General features: G+C 50.1%; 4 non-coding genes across 4 annotated transcripts; 1 reads left to right on the forward strand and 3 right to left on the reverse strand.

Moving 5' to 3' along the window:
- Window positions 1–5387: 5387 nt before the first annotated feature.
- On the reverse strand, window positions 5388–5469 carry TRNAS-UGA (transfer RNA serine (anticodon UGA)). The gene has a single exon. It is a non-coding gene; the product is annotated as a tRNA-Ser (tRNA).
- Window positions 5470–7963: 2494 nt separating this feature from the next.
- TRNAS-AGA (transfer RNA serine (anticodon AGA)) lies at window positions 7964–8045 on the forward strand. Its single transcript has one exon. It is a non-coding gene; the product is annotated as a tRNA-Ser (tRNA).
- A 1434-nt stretch (window positions 8046–9479) lies between these two features.
- TRNAM-CAU (transfer RNA methionine (anticodon CAU)) lies at window positions 9480–9551 on the reverse strand. Its single transcript has one exon. It is a non-coding gene; the product is annotated as a tRNA-Met (tRNA).
- Window positions 9552–14556: 5005 nt separating this feature from the next.
- On the reverse strand, window positions 14557–14638 carry TRNAS-AGA (transfer RNA serine (anticodon AGA)). The gene has a single exon. It is a non-coding gene; the product is annotated as a tRNA-Ser (tRNA).
- Window positions 14639–20267: the final 5629 nt, after the last annotated feature.

Genomic DNA, 20267 nt, shown 5'->3' on the forward strand with positions numbered 1-20267 from the left:
CGCCAGCAAATAGTCTCATCACTGGAAGATCCCACGCCAGCAAATAGTCTCATCACGACACCAGGCGGGTAGGAGATTGTTAGGCAATGGTCTCCCCCTCACAACCAACACCTATCACTGACTCCAAATGTGCCTGCCCTGCAAATTCTGTCCCCGTAGCCGGGTCTCGTTCACGGCCTGCTTCTTCTCCCGTTGTGGCTTTGTGCAAACTGTTTATCCAAACGTGCATATCCAGATTGCCCTTCATAATAAATGAGTTCTGTGAAGTCTCTGCCACCACGAGTAAACACACACCCTCATTCAAAATTTGACATCTTTGGTTTTCTCTCTCACGGTGTGTCACTGACTGTGGGATACGCACAATCCCGAGTGTTTTGCTAGGTCTGTGCCGGGGAAACACCAGTTATGGCTTTGCCGCAGCCCCTCGCCCTTCAGAGTATGCGGGATCTACTCTTCATACACCCCGTCACCCATGGATACGGACTGCTCTTAGTGTGGTCAGCACTGAAGTTTGCTTTAGTCTTTCTTACCTTCCTAGGCACACAAATTTTCTTGTTCAGACAAACATGCAAAAAGTGTCTCTACCCTGCAAAAGTAAAACTCTAAGTCTTTCTTGTAAATATTTTGCCATCAGAAAATGGTCCACATGAATCCGAATCAGAAAACTTAAAGAGGATACGATCAACAGATATTTCCTCTACACCAAAAACCGACAGCCGTGGTTGACTCAAACCTGTAGCCATACGGATTCGCCTGATTGTTATAGAAGAGGGGAGGAAAGATTCTGGAATCTCTTTTCCTTTCTGTTGTTTCTTATTAAGTGTGAGAAGACTCAGACTAATTGAAGAAGAAGGGAGGCATGCATAAAGTAGATGAATATATGTCCAGAGAAAGTAGAAATTCAGTTTACCACAGTTGATATCAACCAGTCATTATATATGTATATATATTTAAATATATATAGTTTTTATTTTTGAGAGAGTTTAACACGGGGGGGGGGGGCGTGCAGAAGGAGAGGGAGAGAGAATCTCAAGCAGGCCTCCTGTCCATCTCAGAGTCTGTTCCAAGGCTCCATGCGCCTTGGGCTTGGTGGGGGGCAGGGGGACAATCGCACAGTTATGAGATCATGACCGGAGTCAAATCAAGAGCTAGTTGTTCAACCAACTGAGCCACCCAGGTGCCCCCATCAGTCATTATATACTGAGGATGATGTTTTCAAGTGAAATCAGGGCCATTTTTGTGATGCCCTCCCACCTACGATGATACCCTTGTGATATCTGTTTCCTGGGACGTTCTGTGACGTCATTTTACTGTCTGAAAACTAAGCCCTTGCAGGTCAAGGTTTAGGGCTGGTACAGGGATTTCTAGTACACCGATGGTCTGAAGTGGAATTAATCATGCCAGTGACCTCTGATCACCTCAAAGTTTGTTCATCTCACACCCCATCTGAAGGTGGCCCCATTCGAAATTGTTCTAATGTCCCTCATTACCCACATGAGATGCTAACTATGGTAAGATGGGCTCAAAGACTTTGGTCAAAGTCCATATTCCCCAATCCTATCCCCCAAGAACTTTGATATGTTGAATTTCAACTTTGAAATTAAGAGGCAAACAAGAATTTCGTCACAAGAGAAGTGTTGGATAGAGAAAGAAAGGAGAATAAAGTATCTTGTGACATCCAGAAGCTGACCCGGCACTCGGGCCAGGCCACGTCATTCTCCTATTGAACATAATCGCCCAGAATACCGACATCAGACATGCCTCCTCCGAGACCATGATAGAATGAGTCAGACAGCTGACGGCCCAACTTTGTCTAAGGTCACTGTGCCACACACACAATACCAAACCTCTTCCTCATGCAAACAAGTGACTGTCACCTCTGACCAGTCACAGCTTTATCTTCTCTCCGATCTGCTTCCTTCTCACAAGATCAACTGCGATACCTAGTGACGGAATAGCGCCTGCTTTCTGACAGTTTCTAATCCAGAGCAGAACCCTGCTACTCGGGAGCCTCCCCCAAAGCACCCGGCCAAAGCCCAAATTCTAGAAAAATTATTTCCAGCATCCTTTCCCCTGAGACACCTCCTGATCCCTCTGGGGGGAGTTCTCCCTCCCTGCCACGGGTGATCGGCCCAGCGTGCCCCACTACAGGTATGTTCCTGGGTCAGGTAGGAGGGCATAGACCCTATCCAGGTAACGTCAAAGAGTTGCAATTTGTTTTTGGATTTCCAACCAGGCATTTAACTTAATTACATTCCACAGTTCAAAGCACATTACCATTGTTGGTCTATATACAGTTTTTTTTTGTTTTTTTTTTTTTTTTTTTTTTTTTAGCTGGATGGGTTGATATTTCCCTTTCACACTACAATATTCTATGCCTTCTGACTCCAGGAGCAATTATTTTGCTAGGTGCCCTGTGACATTTCCCCCCTCACCCCCACCCCCAGACTCTGCAACTTTTTGTCTGAATGTTTGTTGTTCTGTTTGCATGTGTTGTTTTGTTATTTTATACGAACAGTAAAGTGCTCCACACGTGTTGTTTACATTTACTGTGTAACTTCCTCTCACTGTCTCGGACCTCAGTGTGCGTCCACTCAGTCGTATCGACTCACCAAGTCGCAGACAAACAGACTGATTAAAAATCCCACCCCTGTTAACGCCACTAAGCTGAACATAGTCATGGATACCTTCCACAGACTTGTGGGATATGTAGCATAGACACAATGAAAAGTTGGATCCTGTGCTATGTTTGTCTTTTATTTAATTACACGGTGACAGATTTGTGTCCAAAATAGCTCCATAATTTCCAACTGTCGGCTCACAGGCCTTGGATAGCCCTGCAATACTGTCGACATTTTGAAGTTTCTGTCATTCTAACTTTTAGTCATTATTTTTCATCCATTAAATTTTATCTAATATAATATATATGTATATGTACATAAATGTGTCTCAAAGATTACAATGATTTGAAACACCTGTCAGATTTTCAGACAATCTTGGTTGTAAATTAGTCTCTGTAAAGACCATGTCTTAATTGATTGATTGTTTTATCTCCATAATGGTCTCCCTCGAATCTACTCTACAAAGTGAACTTTAAAATAAAATTTTTTTAATGTTTATTTATTATTGAGAGACAGTGAGAGACAGCATGAGCAGGGGTGAGGCAGAGAGAGAAGACACAAAATCAAAGCAGGCTCCAGGCTCTGAGCTGTCAGCACAGAGCCTGACGTGGGGCTCAAACTCATGAACCATGAGATCATGACCAGAGCCAAAGCCGGACGCTCAACCAACTGAGCCACCCAGGCACCCCTATAAGGCTAACTTTAAAAGCATCTAATGTTTACAGTTTTACTCAAATGCGTTCCTGCAAAACAGATGTCAGTATGTTTGCGTATTTGATTTTATCTTCCGTATCATATTTTGCTATATGTCTCATTCTGCTCCTGAAGCTTTCATTTTTTTTTTTTCCAGATTCATCCATATAGCTATGTGTGGATCTATGCCTGTTAAATGTCGCCTAATCCTTTTTGGTGGGAATACACATTCTTAAATGACCCAAAATACATCTCAGCTGATGTAAAATCCTGGACTTACATTATGCTTCCCTGAGGATCTTGTCGGTGTTCCCCCCACTGTCTCACACTGTTGGGTGTCATTCTGGGGAAGGCTGCTTCCAGGATGATTCTTGCCCTTAGCAATAAGGTGATCTTTTTTTATTTTTTTTTAATTTTTTTTTTCAACGTTTATTTATTTTTGGGACAGAGAGAGACAGAGCATGAACGGGGGAGGGGCAGAGAGAGAGGGAGACACAGAATCGGAAACCGGCTCCAGGCTCTGAGCCATCAGCCCAGAGCCCGACGCGGGGCTCGAACTCACGCGAGATCACGCGAGATCACGCGAGATCGTGACCTGGCTGAAGTCGGACGCCCAACCGACTGCGCCACCCAGGCGCCCCTAAGGTGATCTTTTTAGTGACTCCCTAAATAATCATTTATCCTCAAAGCCATATAACTTTCAGTCACCTTCCCCCCCCCCCCCCCAGCTCCATCCCCCACCGGGTCTTCTCACCCACAAGTTCACTCCTGTCTTTCTTCCGGACCTGAACTCATAAGCCTCTTAATCACTGTTTGTTTCTCCTAATCATTTGTGAAACCCGCCGTAACGCTTTCATCCCCTGAACGTGCTAGAGGAGAAGGGAGTAGGGACAGAAGAATCTGCTTTGGGGTCTCTCTCTGCAGCAGCATGGAAGCATTAATTCTAAGGAATATGTCGATCGGGGGCTTTGCAGAGTTTAGAAGTCTCCTTCCCTCCAATATATGTGCCTTAATTCCAATTCCTCCCCATCTCTGGGGCCAAAACAGCTCTCGCCTTTCTCTCAAACCACCAGTCTTCGACTCTACATCCAAATCCTGTTGGTTGGAAAAGTCTGTCCCGGCGTCAGGCTCTGGGGTTCAGGAGCGGAAAAGGTCTGCTGGGTGGGAAACTCTTTGCGCGCTGTGAAGAAATGCCCCGCTCGGATATAGGCGAACCCCCACCCCCCCACCCACGTACTGAGGGGTGATGCTTCCGGCATCAGGGAAAACACGAGCACCGAACACTCAACGGGCAGCAATATTCCATCCCAGGCCAAATCCAGGACCTTAGGTCGCACCACTCTTGTGGTCTTATCGCCGGAGAGGACGAGTCCAGAACAGTGACTCAGCGGTGGAGGCAGGCGCGGGTCTGAACCCCCGGCAGGGGCAGGGGCGACGAACAGCTGCTGGGGGGTTGGGTGCGGGGCTCGCCCTCTGGCTTCCCAGTCCTGAGACCAGGATACAAACCTATTTTGTCTGGCGGGATCTCTGACGACCTGGTGTAAACATCGACAAATAAGACGCGCCAAGTCCTTGGAACGCCGGGGTGCAGTACGGGCCTGAAAAAGAGGACCTACTGTGATTTGGGGGCGCTAACAAATCTGCCTCTGAAGCTGCGAGCAACCTGAGCGTTTTAGGAGTGTCTCCTGAGGACCTTGTGAGCGCCCCGGCCCATCAACCCACCCGGAAGTCCGCGACCATACCGCCTCACTGTGCGGCCCTGAGCAGTTTCTTCATCGATTAAGTGGAAATAAAAATCTCACGGGGCTCCTGCTTCGCTCCTGTCTTCTCGGCACAAAGTGATCCGTAGCGAGCTACCAGAGTCACTACTTTTCAGGGATCCTGACTTCCCACAGTGGGGGCTGGAGTCTGAGGAAGTCGGGTGCATGCATCATGCCAACTTGGCGAGTGGAGCCGAGCAGGGCGCCGCCCGCACTTGAGGAAGCAGCCCCCGCGGGTGGGGAACGGGGTGTGTTACCTTCATCTGCGGGTGTGGGTACGCGGGAGAATAATCCAGACTGTTCCTGGTAAAACCGTAGTCGGCAGGATTCGAACCTGCGCGGGGAGACCCCAATGGATTTCAAGTCCATCGCCTTAACCACTCGGCCACGACTACCTGCTCGCCTGGGGTGACCCGAGAGTGGATGCGTGCCGCGCCCCAAGGAGTGGGGCCGGGCGACAGCCGGGAAGATTCGCGGGCCTCGCCCTCCGGAACAAAGGAGCCCGTCCACCGTGCAGGGCAAACCGAGAACCCGCGGCCTCGTGGCGGGTCAGAAAAAGGCTCCGGCACAAACCACTCGAATGTCCGAGGCCCGCAGCACCGGAGCCGACCCCCAGCGGCCGCCCTTCGCGGACACCGCGGTCACAGGGTCACAGGGTGCTTGGGAGCCCAGGACGGAGCCCAGGAGGGAGCCCAAAAAGGAATCCGGAAGGGAATCCAGGAGGGAGCCCAGGAGGGAGCCCAGGAGGGAGGACCTGATGCCCACTGAGCTTTGAGGAGCGCCGTCCTAGGGAAATGAACTTAACAAAGAGCGTGTACTGCACACAAACCTTTTCATTTCCCGTTGTGATAGGTTTAAAAAGGTATTAAAAATGGATGAAATGTTTAAATATTTTTGCTTCATCTGCCTAACAGATCAATAAAGGCCGCTAAACAGAAATTTGGGAGGTTTCTGTAATCGTCCTGGGAAAACGTTTATGACATAACACGTATTCACTAACAAGAGCAATGTGCAATTAACATGACCTCAGTGAGGCAACCTTTTCGCCAGTGAAACACTGAGAGGAAGGGAGGGACACTTCACGATGTTTCCGCTGCTGGCTTCCGGCTTGCGGAGTCAGGAGCGAACCTTCTGTTTGCTTCCTGCAGCGCGAAGTGATCCAGTCTTACAAGTGAATAGCAGAGGGACGCATTGTATTGATTTGTTGGTTATTTATTGATATTACCCGAGAGTTGACATTTGCCTCAAAGGGTTCTTGGATTAATTATCTGCCTCGTTGCCTGCAATGCACAGTGAAAGTAATTACCTTGAACTTGTTCCTCAAAACATCGGCGCCAGTCGGCGACTGGCAAAATTAACGAATTTTTAAAAGATGATGTTGAAGGAACAGTGAGATGGGGGACAGTTTTAGAAGCCTCTTACATTTGTATACATGTTCATGTTTTGAAGGTTTGAGGAACGGCTTTATTGGAGGCCTGTGCCAGGGTGATCTCCGCACACGGGTGCAGCCAGACAGTCTTTTAAATCAGACGGGTGTGGGTTTTCGGGGAGACGACCGCCGGATCTTCCACTATGTGCAGAACCCAACACTCGTCTTGAAAACGGTTGGTCACTTGGAGTTGTCCAGCCTCGCCGGAAGCCGAGCTATCCAACCAGCCTGATGGCAGGGCCCGGGCGGTGGACGGATAAGTGAAGCTTCTCATGCTCCCGCTTTCATGTAATTTGGCCTTAGCGTTGGTCAGGGCAGCCCCCCTACCAATGAAAGTACCCGGGGATTTGTCGGTTGGGGAATTGCCCACACCAGGCCTCCCGGGAAAAGAACCATTGGGAAAAGAAATAAGATTCCGCAGGGAAATTGTGCGGCCCCACATCCAGCCCTTGCCACCCCCTATAAAGACTCCTCTACCTAAAGGAAGGATGGGCCCATGTATTTCCCAGCCAAGGAGGGGGCAAATGGGTTCGAAATCCCCACTATGGCAACAAAGAAACATATCTATGGATACAAATTGCTCCAACCCCAGGAGGCGTTCCAGATGGTAACTGGACCTGGTGGGTTAAGGTACAGAATGGTTCATTAGTTCCTAGGTATACATTGTTTCTCTGGGAGCACATGAGGCCGTGGGTTCCCAGGGCCCTCTTGGCTCCCTCCCTGCACCCCAGACCAAAGCGAAAACCTTTGTTCCTTATACTGCAAATGGTTCAAAGAAACAATTAAAAAGTCCTATCCCTGTAAACGTTCCACTTGAGGTGTCGAGAGCTAGATGACCTTGAAAGGGCAGGAGGGAACGTTACAAGAAAATAACTATGTTGTTCCTTTATGGGTGATCACACAAAGGAACAGTTTTAGAATTAGGTAATGCCTAGAAACATAGATAACGCGGCTACAAGGAATTTGCTAACAAATATAATGCCACGTTTGCCACAATAAAGCCGCCGGTCGAACCCACTGCTGTTGTCTGCGTCCATGTGTTATTTTCGCCCACGACGTTCATCCTTCGGGAACCCCTGGACCTGCTGGGGCTGGACCTCCGCACAGCCTGTCGCTGTCCTCACGGAGCCGCGGCCCGATGCTACAGCCCGTGCGGGTTTGCTGCGCGTCTCCCGGGTCCCCTCGGCAGCTGGCCGCGCAGGGAGCTGGGCTCCCGGGAGGTGTCCTGCCCCAGCCCCTTCCGGCAGGCCGCCCGAGGCAGGGGTCCTCCCGAGCTCACCACAAGGACGCGTGACTCCGCCAATTCGCCCCGCTGATGTGCAACGGGAAGAGACGGGAACAGGAAATGCGCTTCCTGGTGGAAGATGCGAGCCCCTGACGCCTGTCCCTGCCCCCTGCCCCCGCCCCTGACACCTGCGGGCCTCACGGCTACTTATGCTAATGAGGTCCGGAGCGCCCATGTAGTCGTGGCCGAGTGGTTAAGGCGATGGACTAGAAATCCATTGGGGTCTCCCCGCGCAGGTTCGAATCCTGCCGACTACGGCGCCCCGCCCCCCACCGGGGGGCCATCCTATTGTCGCCGCCTGAGCCGGGAAGGCAGCGACCCGGTCCTCTCTGGGGCGGCGGGAAGACTCCGCGCTTGCCCGGACAGGAGGCGCGCGCGCCGTGTTTCCATGCACTTTTGCACAAGTCGCTCGGCCACAGTCCTGCAGGTGTGTCCCTGTCCCCGAGGAGCAGCCAGGCTTCGCGATGCTCCCGTGTCCGCCGCGGTCCCAGCCCCGCTCGGACGGCAGCGTGTCCTCCCGGGAGGTGGCCGCGGGGTCCGCAGGGGACTTCTCCCCGAGCCGGGGAAGATGGTAGGTGCGGCGTTCCCCCGGGAGCCGGACCTGGAATTCACAGAGCCCTGAGCACAGAAGGGGTGCAACCACAGCCGGACCCGCAGCTTGCCCCGCTCCTCATCCTCCGGGGGCTGCGCCGCGGCTCGTGAACAGACACGGAAGGAGAAACGCGGGAATTTGCCCCCTAGACTTCCGGCTAAAAGTCCGCCCCCTCCCGCCTCAACGGCGCGGCCGCTGCGGTGACGGAACAGCGCGTCCTTCCCGAGTCGGGAGACTTCACCCGGGCCCCGGGGAGCCGGGCTTCTCACCGAGACCGGGATCGGGCCGGTACGTGCGGGGAGGCGCGCGGGGAGGGGGTCCCGGAGTCAGGGGCCGCAGGGCGGGGGCGCGGCCGTCTGGGGCGCGCACGTCTCGGGTCCCGCGCGTCCCGGCCCGGAAGCGAGGCGGACGCTGGGGCCACTTCTGCGAGCGGTTCCCGCCCGCGAACCCGCCGCCCGCCCGCGTCCCGGTCCTTTTCCGTCCGCTCCCGCCGCGCGGCCCCGCGTCCTCTTCTGCGGGCCCCGGTGTCCGCCGGCGCCCGCCCCACCCTCCCCCTGCCCGCAGTCTCCCCCTGCCCACCCGCCCCCGCCAGCACCTCCTCCCCCGGGAGCCGCGGCACCGCGTCCCGCCGCCCCGCTCCCCACGCGTACGGATTCCCGCTATTGCGGGGGCTTCTCCTACGGGCGCCCCCGGGAGCGTCACCTCCCCTCCCTCCGCCCTGAACCCCCACTCTCTCCGAGGGTCACCTCCGCTCCGCCGAGGGTCAGCCCCGCTCCTCCCAGGGTCAGCTCCCTTTCCCCCGAGGGTCCCCTCCGCGGCGTCCCAAGCCAAGGCCGCCAGGGCCCGGCGGCGCGGGAAGTAGGGGCGCGGCCGAGCTCACGAAAGGCCCCTGTGACTCTTTAGGTTTGAGCCCGAGTCCAGCCGGCAGACCGGGAGTCGAGGTGCCGGAAAAATAAAAGGCTGGGAGGGTTTGCCGTTATTCCGTGAGCTTTGAGAAAGAGAGAGCAGGGCAGCCGGGAGATCCTTCCCCGGGAGGGGCCTCCGCCCTGGGGGTGCTTGGGAAGCAGACCCCGCGCTCGCGGGCAGCAATAAGCGAGCTTAGCAGAGGATGGTTTCGATCCATCGACCTCTGGGTTATGGGCCCAGCACGCTCCCGCTGCGCCACTCTGCTCGTCTGGCGAGGCCATCGCTGGCTTTCCTATCCCGATTCCTACCTGCTTGACCCGCGTGCTGCTACGCTCCGTCCCCCCGCTCTCCCTCCCTCCCTCCGTCTCTGCTCCGCGTTTCACTCTCTTCCCAGCCCAACACGCCACTCCCGACGTGTCCTCGCCGCGCAGACCCTCAGGGACCTCCAGTCCTCTCCCTGCGAGGTCGCCCGTCACCCGCCTGCGCTGGGAGTGATGATGGCGAGGATGTCAGCTCTCCACACCAGGGCTCGGGCAAAGCCCCTTCCTTGGGATTCGCTCCTGGTCCTCCACCCCATCACCTTTCTCCTCTTCCTTCTTGCCGCGCACTCGGATTTATCCGCTAACGTGGTCCCGGGCTCTGTTTTACCTTTCGTGACCCCTGCCCGCGCGTCCGCGCAGGTCTCATTCGCTCGGCCGCTCTCCGTTATTGGAGACCCCAAAGTCACCCCCCCCCCTTTCCAAGCCCCCATCGCGGGGTTCAGAGCCACCTGCACCCAGCTCTGGAAGCGCCCCCACCCCCACCCCCGCGCACCGCGCTCCGCGGTCAGACGTGGGGCTGCGCGACAGGTCCGTTTCTACCTGCGGGGTCTTGGCCCTCGGGCACCGACAGACGGGTGACCTAGCCCAGAAGGCCCTAGCGACTCTACAGGCTGCCAAGGCTGCGGGCGTTTGAAGAAACCCGACAGGCCAGCTCCCGGGGCAGAGGCGGGCCCTCTCCGAGGCGATTTTACCCAAACCGGGGACGCGCTTCCCCCGATACAGGCGCGGTTTGTGGCACCTGCCAACCCCTGAAGGCGCCGACTGGTTTCCTCCTTCACCCCCTTCGCTTCCCTTCCGAATTCTGCAGGGTGCGCACCTTCTCGGGCACATTCTCGTACTTTCTGCCCCGTTCCCTCTTGCCTGCCACAGAAGCGCAGACCCTGTGTGGACCCCCCCGGGACGGAACGTTCCGTCACTTCTACGGCTGACCCCCGCCAGCAGGAACGGGACGCGGCCCCCTCCTGCCGGAAGAGGGTCACGCGGCCTCTGCACCTGTACGTCGGTCACTTGGACTCCCGAATGCTCTCCGGGGAAATTGCAAGGGTCGAACCAAGACTTCCAAAAAAGACCGTGGAAATGCGGGACTTGGCCCGCGCTCCTCAATTCTGTCAAGCGAAGCCAGACTCCGGGGGCCCCTGTTCTTAGCTGGACTGGCCGCCCGGTTTTCTGCTTTGATTCAAAGTGCTAATTTCAAGCCTGTGACACCGTCTCTGGACTGCACTAGAAGGGCTGAAACTTACATTTTTATGTCTAGAGGGAGCCCGGTTTTTCGCCCTCAGGATTGACAGTGCGAGTCAAGACGCTCTACTTCTCCCTGACCTGACTGAGTTCTCTGGTCTGCTCCTCAGCCCCCACTCCAGCAGCTGCGTCTTGAGATGTCCCCACCCACCCATCCCTCTGGCAGTGGGGTGCGTGTATCTTAGACTCGAGGATCCTCTGTCTTCGTCTTTCTTCAACTTTTCAGGTGGAAAACTTAGCTGCAGGGAGAATCAGGCTCTAGCAGATTGCTTGTTTCGTATGTAACACGGGAGATGGAAATTCCTGCAGCTAAATGAGAACTAGACGGAGATCCAGCAAGATCACTCACCGGGATGAAGCAACTGTCTTCAACTTTGACTCTCTCCCAGTGAGGTGAAAGAACACAGTAAAATGTACGTTCGAAGCCCAAACTCCTGACTCTTTGACATAATGGGTCCAATAGATGACCCTTTGCTCTCATGACAAATGGGCACGTTGTGCTTTGTCCCCGGGTTGACGAGACTCGGTTTGATTTAATCTCCAGCTTCCTGCTTTGTCAGCCTCTGAGGGCAACCAGGGAGCTACCCTCCAAACCAGGACAAACCCTGATGGAAGGTTCAGACGGACTCTGAATCAAACTCTGTGAGGAATGATGGACAACGCGGAGACGTTCGCTGTGAAATTGTGTGCAATACAAAGATAAGGGGCACTAAGGAATCTACTCCTGAAATCGTTGTTGCACTATATGCTAACTAATTTGGATGTAAATTTAAAAAAAGAAATTAAAAAATAAAATTAAAAAAAATTACACTATCCACACACACACACACACACACAAAAACATTTTGAGGGAAATACAGACCGAAGAAGGTTAAACATGTAGCCTATACTAATAAAACAGCAGAGCCAGAAGCTTCTGGATTCTTTACATTCTAGACCTACCTGGCAACTACACCTCTAATAAAAAGCTCTTTTGTAATGATACAAAAAAAAGAAGATTTCAAAACTCTAAATGAAATAGTTTTTGATTCTTTAAGCTGTGGAACGCATATATAATGGAATATTCTGCAGGTGATCGTGTGAATGAGGCATGTTCGTTTGTAGTGATGTGAATTACACATGCATAATATATGTAAATCTATGTATTTACTCCATGTAACTCCAGACTCACTGAGTTGTAAGTAATGCTAGAGAGAGAACACGTTACCCGAGTTTCCCCCCATGGTAACATCCGGGCTCATCACATCACCAGCAGGATATCGACATTGATACAGCCCTCCAAGTCTTATTCTCATCTCCCCAGTTGTACTCACTTTTGTGTGAGTACGTTCACCTCTATGCAGTTTATCACGTGCAGATTCACAGTAGCCAGCACCCCAAGCCCGTGTGGCTTCGTGGCAGTGAGACTCCCCCCCCCCCATCTTCTCCCAGTACTTCCCTCCCTAAGACCAGAAAACCAGAAGCTGATTCTTCATCTAAGTGAGTCTTTCCCAGGATGTTGTAGAAGTGGAATCACACAATATATAACTTTTTGAGATTGGCTTCTTTTCCACACAAGTCCCTGGAAATTCATCCAAGTGGACACACGTATCTGTAGTCTCTTCCTTTGTACTGGAAGCATATGTCACAGTGTGGATACATCATTAGCTGTTCAGACATTCACCTACCTGTGTTTCCCGTTTGGGGCTAGTCTGGATAAAGATGCTGTAAGAAAAACTACATAAAGATCTTTGTAGGAACATAGGTTCCTATTTCTCTGGAATAAATACCCGAGAGTGCGATTACTGGATTATCTGAAAATTTCATGTTTACTTTTCTAAGAAGCTACCAAACCATTTTCCTGAGTCACTTTACCATTTTACGTTCCCACCATCAGTGTAGGAGGGATTTAGTTTTCCCACATCCTCGCCAGAATCGAGTGTTGTCATTATTTTGGGTTTAGCCATTCTGACAAGTGGAGGGTGATACCTTATTGTGGTTTTAGTTTGTATTTCCTGACAGCTAAGGAAGTTGAACATTTTGTTCCTGTACTTAATTTGCCATCCGTATATTATCATAGGTGTAATGTCTCTCATGTCTTTTATCGACTTTCTAACTAAAGTGTTGGTTTTCTTTCCTGGTCTGTCCGGTTTTGAGAATTCTGTGTAGATGTTCTAGATACTGTCCTTGGCCAGATATGTGGGTTATAAATATTTCTCCCGATTTGTAGCTTGTTTTTTCAACTGCTTCGTAGCGTCTTTCTGCAGAGTAAAAGCTGTGAATTTTGAAGAGGTCTGATTTATCTCTTTTCCTTTTGAGGATTCAGCTTTTGGTACCAAGTCGAAGGAGTCTGCCTGACCCTAGATCCTGAAAAATTTGCTATGTTGTTTTCTAAAAGTTTTAGAATTTTACATTTTAGTCTGTGATTCATTTTAAGTTAATTTTTGTGTACAGAATGAGATTTAGGTCGATGTGGGTTTTGGTTTTGGTTTTTGTTGGGGTTTTTGGCCTACGGATGCCAGCTACTCGAGGACCAAGTATTGAAGGCTCCCTCTTCTGTTGAATTTTTCCCCCTACGCTACTGTTCAGAAATCAGTTGGGCATATTTCCATGGGTCAGTATGTATTGTTAAGGGAAAGAAATAACCAAGATGAACACTCTGTACGAATTTGCTACCCTTCACTTAAGAGTATACAGTGGACTGAACATTATACACACATGTAACTCTGGAAAGTTATGCAAAAACTCATTCCACTGGGGAGGCAAATCGAAGAGCTCAAGCAATTAGATGGAAAACACTTTTTTTACTGCGTGGATCCCAATATCATTTGAGATTCATATCATGATTATTATTTTTAAAATATTTTAAATATTGAAATTCTTTTTTTGTTAAAAATTTTTAATGTTTATTTATTTTTGAGACAGAGACAGAGCATGAATGGGGGAGGGGCAGAAAGAGAGGGAGACACAGAATCCAAAGCAGGCTCCAGGCTCTGAGCTGTCAGCACAGAGCCCGACGTGGGGCTCGAACCCATGGACCGCGAGATCACGCCCTGAGCTGAGAAGTCGGTCACTCAACCAACTGAGCCACCCAGGCGCCCCAATATTGGAATTCTTAATATGCAAAGAAAACATACTTTCTGTCAGTTGATTACAGCTTTGTTCCAGACTTTATTTTCCAGTGACACGGAAGCAAATGATTTTACTGTCTTCGGATAACATTTACTTCTGGTGCTTCTTTCCTTACCCCTTACCCAGGCTGGGGTTGTGGTAAGCCAGCCTGAAACTCCAGATCAGCCTGCACAGATGCATGAAAACATGAGCGTATTGGGGGATATTAATGATACAGCTGGTCTGCAAAAATTGCCTAAGGGTAACAATTCCATGGAGAAGAAAGCACTCCCACTAGCTTTTCATCTTTCTGAAAGAGTGACCTTCAAGCAGGAACCACCAAGGTATCCCTGAAATTTGGACTCTTCTGGGAGAAAATGAAGCATTAGGACTCAGGTCAAACCTACTGGATAATACAGTAATTATGATTTCTTTTTCTCTGGCCAGATTGAGAGGCTCCATCACAGGCCCGGTAATCCCAAGAACAAAACAGGGGGGTTTTAGTGAATGAGGATGCATTGTTTACAGTTTGGGTTCAGTTCCTGTTTCTCTTGAACTTGCAGCTGCGGAGGGTTTCAAAGTAACCTACAAGATGTCAAAATATTCCGGAGGGAGTCGCTCCGTAGTCGGCAGGATTCGAACCTGCGCGGGGAAACCCCAATGGATTTCTAGTCCATCGCCTTAACCACTCGGCCACGACTACATGACAGAGCTGTCCCTTGTTAAAGTAAATAGCCGTGCTGAAGCTTGGTTCTGTTGGTGAAGATCACGTTGCATACCAGAAAGTGCACTTGTAGTCAAATCCTTCCTATTCCTTAATGTCATCTGGATGACTACCATACTGCGGCACCATATTGGCAAGTAAGACTTTCTCCTCAGAACTGAAGGGACTCCTTGTTCTGATGAGTTGTTGGAACGAGTCAGCCTTTGGGGAGGCTGGACGGGCTACGTCCCACGACTGGAACGGCCTTCAACATTCACTGCAGAATTGTATGTGATAGCTACGATGTTTAAAAACCAGAAAAGGTGAAAAGGCGGTGCACGTGCATATATTTGCCCTCTGGAAGGTTCCACCAGACCTGGCTTCGGCTTCCTGCTGTGCGTAGAAATTGAAGAGCTGAACTCGTGGGTTGCAGAGAGCTTTTAGTTTTCACTACGTGTACTTCAAAATAATGTGAGTTTTGCCATCATTGTTATTTATGTACATGTTTTCCTGTATCTTGTTTGTATACCTAGAATTGCTGGGCCATATGGTAGGTCGATGCTTAATCTTTTGAAGAGCGGCCAGACTGTTTTCCCACATGAATGCACCATTTCCATTCTCCCCTGTGTGTGATGGTTCAGATTTCTCCATATCCTCCCCAACACTTGTTATTACATGGCCTTTTCATTAAAGCTATCCTGATAGGTGTGAAATGGTATGTCACTGGGGTTTTGATTTGCATTTCCCAAATGCCTAATGACAGCCAACATTTTCCCGTGTGCTTAATGGCCATCTGTATATCTTTCTTAGGGAAAAGTCTATTTGTGTTACTTTGCTCATTTTTTCACGAACTATTTGTCTTTCCCTGGAGTTGTAAAGGTCTTTATACATTCTAGATGCAAGTCCCTTATCCGGTATATGATTTGCAAATCTTTTCCTCTAGCTGTTTGGTTGCATTTTTTATAGCGTCCTTTGAAGCACGATTGCTTTTGATGTTAACGAAGTCTACTTTATCTATGTTTTGTTGCTTGAGCCCTGGTGTCATACCTAACAATCCATTGCCAAATCTGAGGCCTTGAAGATTTCCCCAGTGTTGCCTTTTCAAAGGTTGATAATATTAGAGCTTGTATTATGTCTTTAACCTGTTTTGAGTTAATGTGTGTACATTGTGTGAGGTAAGGACACAACTTCATTCTTTGGCAGGTGGTCATCTAGGTCTCAGAGCCACCGTTTGTTGAAAAGACCATTCCCACCCCCACCCCCACCCCCGCCAATGGTCTTGGCACTTTTTAATAAAAAACCAGATGACTGTAGACATATGGCTTTATTTCTGGACTCTCAGTTCTATCCCATTGATTTCACTGTCCTGATCATCATTGCCTTGCAGTTAGTCTTAAAGTTGGGAAGTGAGTCCTCCTGCTTTTTCTTCTTTTTCAAGATTGTTCTGGATATTCTGGGTCCCTTGAAATCCCATGTGAATTTTAGAATCAGCTCATCAATTTCTACAAAGAAGTCAGCTAGCATTCTGGGAGGGAAGATCAATTTGGGGGACACTTGCTATCATAACATTGTTCAGATGCAATCCATAAGCATATCTATCTTCATTTATTTCAGTAATGCTTTGTAGACTTCAGAGTGTAAGTTTTGCACTTCTTTTGTTGAACTTGTTCCTGAATAGTTTTTCTTTTTTCAGGCATTTTACATAGAGGCATTTACTTTGCCCTTTTTCCCTTCCTTATGAAACATGACGAAGCTGTCTGAAGCCTCCCAGATATAATATTAAGTGCTTAGTATAGCTTACGCAGACAAAACAAACAAACAAACAAAAAACATCAAAAACAGAAAAGCAAACTGTGAAACACAGTGTATCTTTGATAAAACTCCATTTCTGAATGAATTTGATCTTATTGACTGGGGTGTAGTTAACACAAAGTGAAGGCGGAGGACGTGTCCCTGCTCTTGTGACTTGTGTCCAACTAGGAAGGCTACTCTATGCACACGCAACAGAGCCCACGCGGGAAGGGTTTGAATAGCCGTTAGAGACCTGAGTGTAGGGGCGCCTGGCTGGCTCAGTGGGTGGAGCTTGGGCCTCTTGATGTCAGGGTTGTGAGTTCAAGCTCCACACTGTGTGCAGAGATTACTTGAAAATAAAATCTCAACAACAACAAAAACCTCCTGAGGGTGTAATGGCAGCGATGAAGTGGAAGGCAAAAATACAATCAAGCTCGTGTAATATAAGAGGGGGGAGAGGAGAGTAAGTTTGTCGATGCCGTTGGCAAGACGGATCAGCCTTGAAAGTCATTTGCTTTAGATGGACACCCGCCTGTCTTGGTCTGAGTACGTCGTCAACACACATGGGCATGGCAGTGAGCCTAGTGGTTTTCAAGAGAGCTTCTTCCCTCCTGTGGTAGTGAGTGGGACTTTGTCTTTGAGAAGACTCATGTTGGACTCACGTCAGACAAACCTAGTACCAGTTAGGAGGAATCTATTTGTGACCCACATATCTTCCCTTAGTCATTTTGTGTGCTTCCCAAAACAACAAAATCGAGGTGGCAAGCTCTTCTTCCCATTCAGTGGTCATGAAGCTATTAAGGAAGAAATTATTAACTTATTTTTTGGCTCAAAATCCCATGGCCCGGAAAATAACATTTACTCACCCTCTCACAGAGAGACGCCCACCCCTGGGGGCAAAACCAACAATTGTAGAGACCACTGGGGGGGGGGGTTCACAAACACTGTTAGAGGCCACAGACGGCAGACTGAGAAACCGTCTGCATTTTAGCCTCTGCTTTGTGTCTCCTTTTATTTTAACGAGTAAGTTTCATCACTACTACACTGTAATGAAACACAAAGTTGCCAGAGAAATATCGTCTCTGAAACCCGTCTCTGTGAGTCATTAACCTCAACTTTATAAACTAGGAGGCCAAGGCACACCCATGCCCGAGGCTCAGGTCCTAGTCAAACCAGCTGCACGACTTCTCTCACCTTTGCCAGGTGTGAGTTCCTCAATGCACACCCCTGAGACACTAAAATCAGACACACGCAGGCCCAACAGAGTGGAACAGAACTCTGTGCCCTTGTAACCAGAGGTCACAGGATCCTCTACTCCTCCCTTCCGAACCCAACTCCATGGTCTCCGCTGAGAAGAAGCCCCTGGTTTGTCCTTTTCTGCCTTTCTTTCCAGGAGTCACAGACACCTCGTAAGTAGCATTTTACTGGCAGTGCTGTGTTCCTTCTGAAGGACTAGCACATGTAACAGAGGACACAGAGGTTTCTTAAGACGTGTGAGGGGAAATGCTGGATTCATGCATCTACTTTCTGCGGACTCTTAGATGAAGCCAGGAAAACAGGAGAGAGCAAAGGACACTCCACGTAGGAATTTACTATTTAGAAAGGACACGACACCAGTTAGATTCGTAAGTGGGGTGATTTGCTACGACAGTGGCTGAAATAGTTTATCAGCTGGACTTTGAGGGTTGAAACGGGACAGTCCATTGAGACACACGTTCTGCAGACACAATGAAGGAGAAGTATAACACCAGGCTGAAAGGAGATATATGTGCAAAAAGTGACTTGGGGCACTAGCGGTGATGTGCGTCTTCTCAAAGCGTGTTTTGGCAAAGACACCAGGAGAGGCATAGAAGCCGGGGGTGGGGGATGAACTACTCTCTCAGTATGAACTCTCTCAGTATCCAAGTGGGAAGGCAGCCTCCAAGATGCACGGATGGCAGGAAGCGAGGGCGGAAGCTAACCATCAACTTGCACCCTCGAGGAATTCTACCTTTGTTGTAAGGGCAACAACTCAGCCCATCAGAGAGATGCGCCCCCCCCCCCCCGCATGGCGGCACAAGGAGAGGAGGGGGGGAGCTGATGAGTGATGAAGGCGCACGGCTTCCTGGCCTCTGCCTTCTTAGGAACCGTCCCTGCAAGGGACGGACAGTGTCCTCGGTGCCCAAACAGCTGCTTCCGCTGCCCGGACAGGCGCTCCCCGCCGCTCGGGGACAGGGGCTGCGAGCCTCGCTCACCGGCCGCCGCAGACACCCAGGGAGTCGGGGAAGAGCGCCTGGAAATGCTGGGAGTCACAGCGACAGTAGTCCCCGAAGCACCGCGAGGTGCGCGCCTGGGAGACTCCCAACTTAGACGTACCCGGTTGTTTCCCGCGTAGACCATGCTTGGCTTCGATGTCCTGCACGCTCAGTGTGGTGCTTTCTACACACTGCAGATCTGTGGTGTCTCAGCCGCTTGCCTCGGGGAACCAGTGAGCCCTTGGACCCAAGGAAACGCGCTCCAGGTGCAAACTACATGCCAGACTTGGAAGATCGTGCCCGGAAAAAAAAAAAAAAAAAAAAATATCTCGTCGACTCTCCAAATTGCTTACAGCTTGAAATGATAGGTTGGCTGTACTGGGTTAAATAAAACATTATTAAAATGAATCATACTTGTCGTTTTACTTTTTAATGTGACTGATAGAAATCTTTACATTACAGCTGTGGCCACTGTTACAGCATTCCACTGGAAATGCTACTACTCTCCGAATATCAAAACGATGGAGGAAAGTGAAGGGTGGCCCTATCGGGTCGTCTCCACTTCCTTCCTTACATTCTCTGTTGAAATCACCGCAACTCTGGCTCCGGTCCACCAGTGTGGTGTTGTCGGTTTTATCTTCCTCCTCTACAAGACATCTTGGCAATTTAAAAGTAAAGGGAGAACTCTGTCTAGAATCCCAGGGGCAATGTTTGGAAACCAGATCACACACCCACACTCTGAGAAGCAAAATTCTGCGTCATGGGCCGTCCTGGTTGGGGATCCTTGCTACAGCCCCCGGAACATGGGCTCTGCCCTCCACGGGCTCCTCCAGGAGAAGCATTGGAAATGAGAGGAACTCCCGCTGACAGATCAAAACTCTCCTCTAAGGTATGTTTTTGAACACGTTAAAAAAAAAAAAAACAAAACCCTGTCTTTTTTTACATTTATTTTTTAAAGCAATCTCTACACCCCACGTGGGGCTTGAACCAGCAGCCTTGAGATCAAGAGTTGCCCGCTCTACCAACTCAGCCAGCCAGACGCCCTTTTCTGAACACATTTCTGTTTTTAAATTCTGTACTTTGATGTCACATGGGTCACTTCCCCCACCTCTAAAATTAGGACTTGTTTCCACAAGAGGACCTGAACATTCCATTAGCTCTGACATTTTAGAATTCTGTTAGGTTCTGAGTCTCAGCCACCAGTGACCTGGATGGGAAAGGAGACAAGAAAGATGGTGCGTTTTGCAAAGAAAGATCAAGTTCACCCTTCGAAACCTGTCTTGTAGGCCCGGCCGAGTCACGTTCATCCCACTGGCACTGCTCAGCCGAGAGGACCTGTCACAGCTCAGCACCACCGGCCCAGTTGACTTGGCGACTCAAAGTGCTTTTAATTATTCCTCCTGCCTCTGGAGACACACATAAAGGCGGCAGGGACCCGGTCATCCATCCGTAGGGTGGGCACCGTGTTTACGAGGAGTTATGAGAAGCATCCTTGCACTAGGTGCACACGGGTGTGATGACACGGGTGCGACGAAGCAGCCAGGACAGTGACAGGCCGGAGTCTCCAAGGATTGTCCAGGCAGGGAGTCGAGAGTGTCCCTTTA

The sequence above is a fragment of the Herpailurus yagouaroundi genome, unplaced genomic scaffold, assembly GCF_014898765.1.
Source record: "Herpailurus yagouaroundi ecotype Mexico unplaced genomic scaffold, PumYag 250, whole genome shotgun sequence".
Lineage (NCBI taxonomy): Eukaryota > Metazoa > Chordata > Mammalia > Carnivora > Felidae > Herpailurus > Herpailurus yagouaroundi.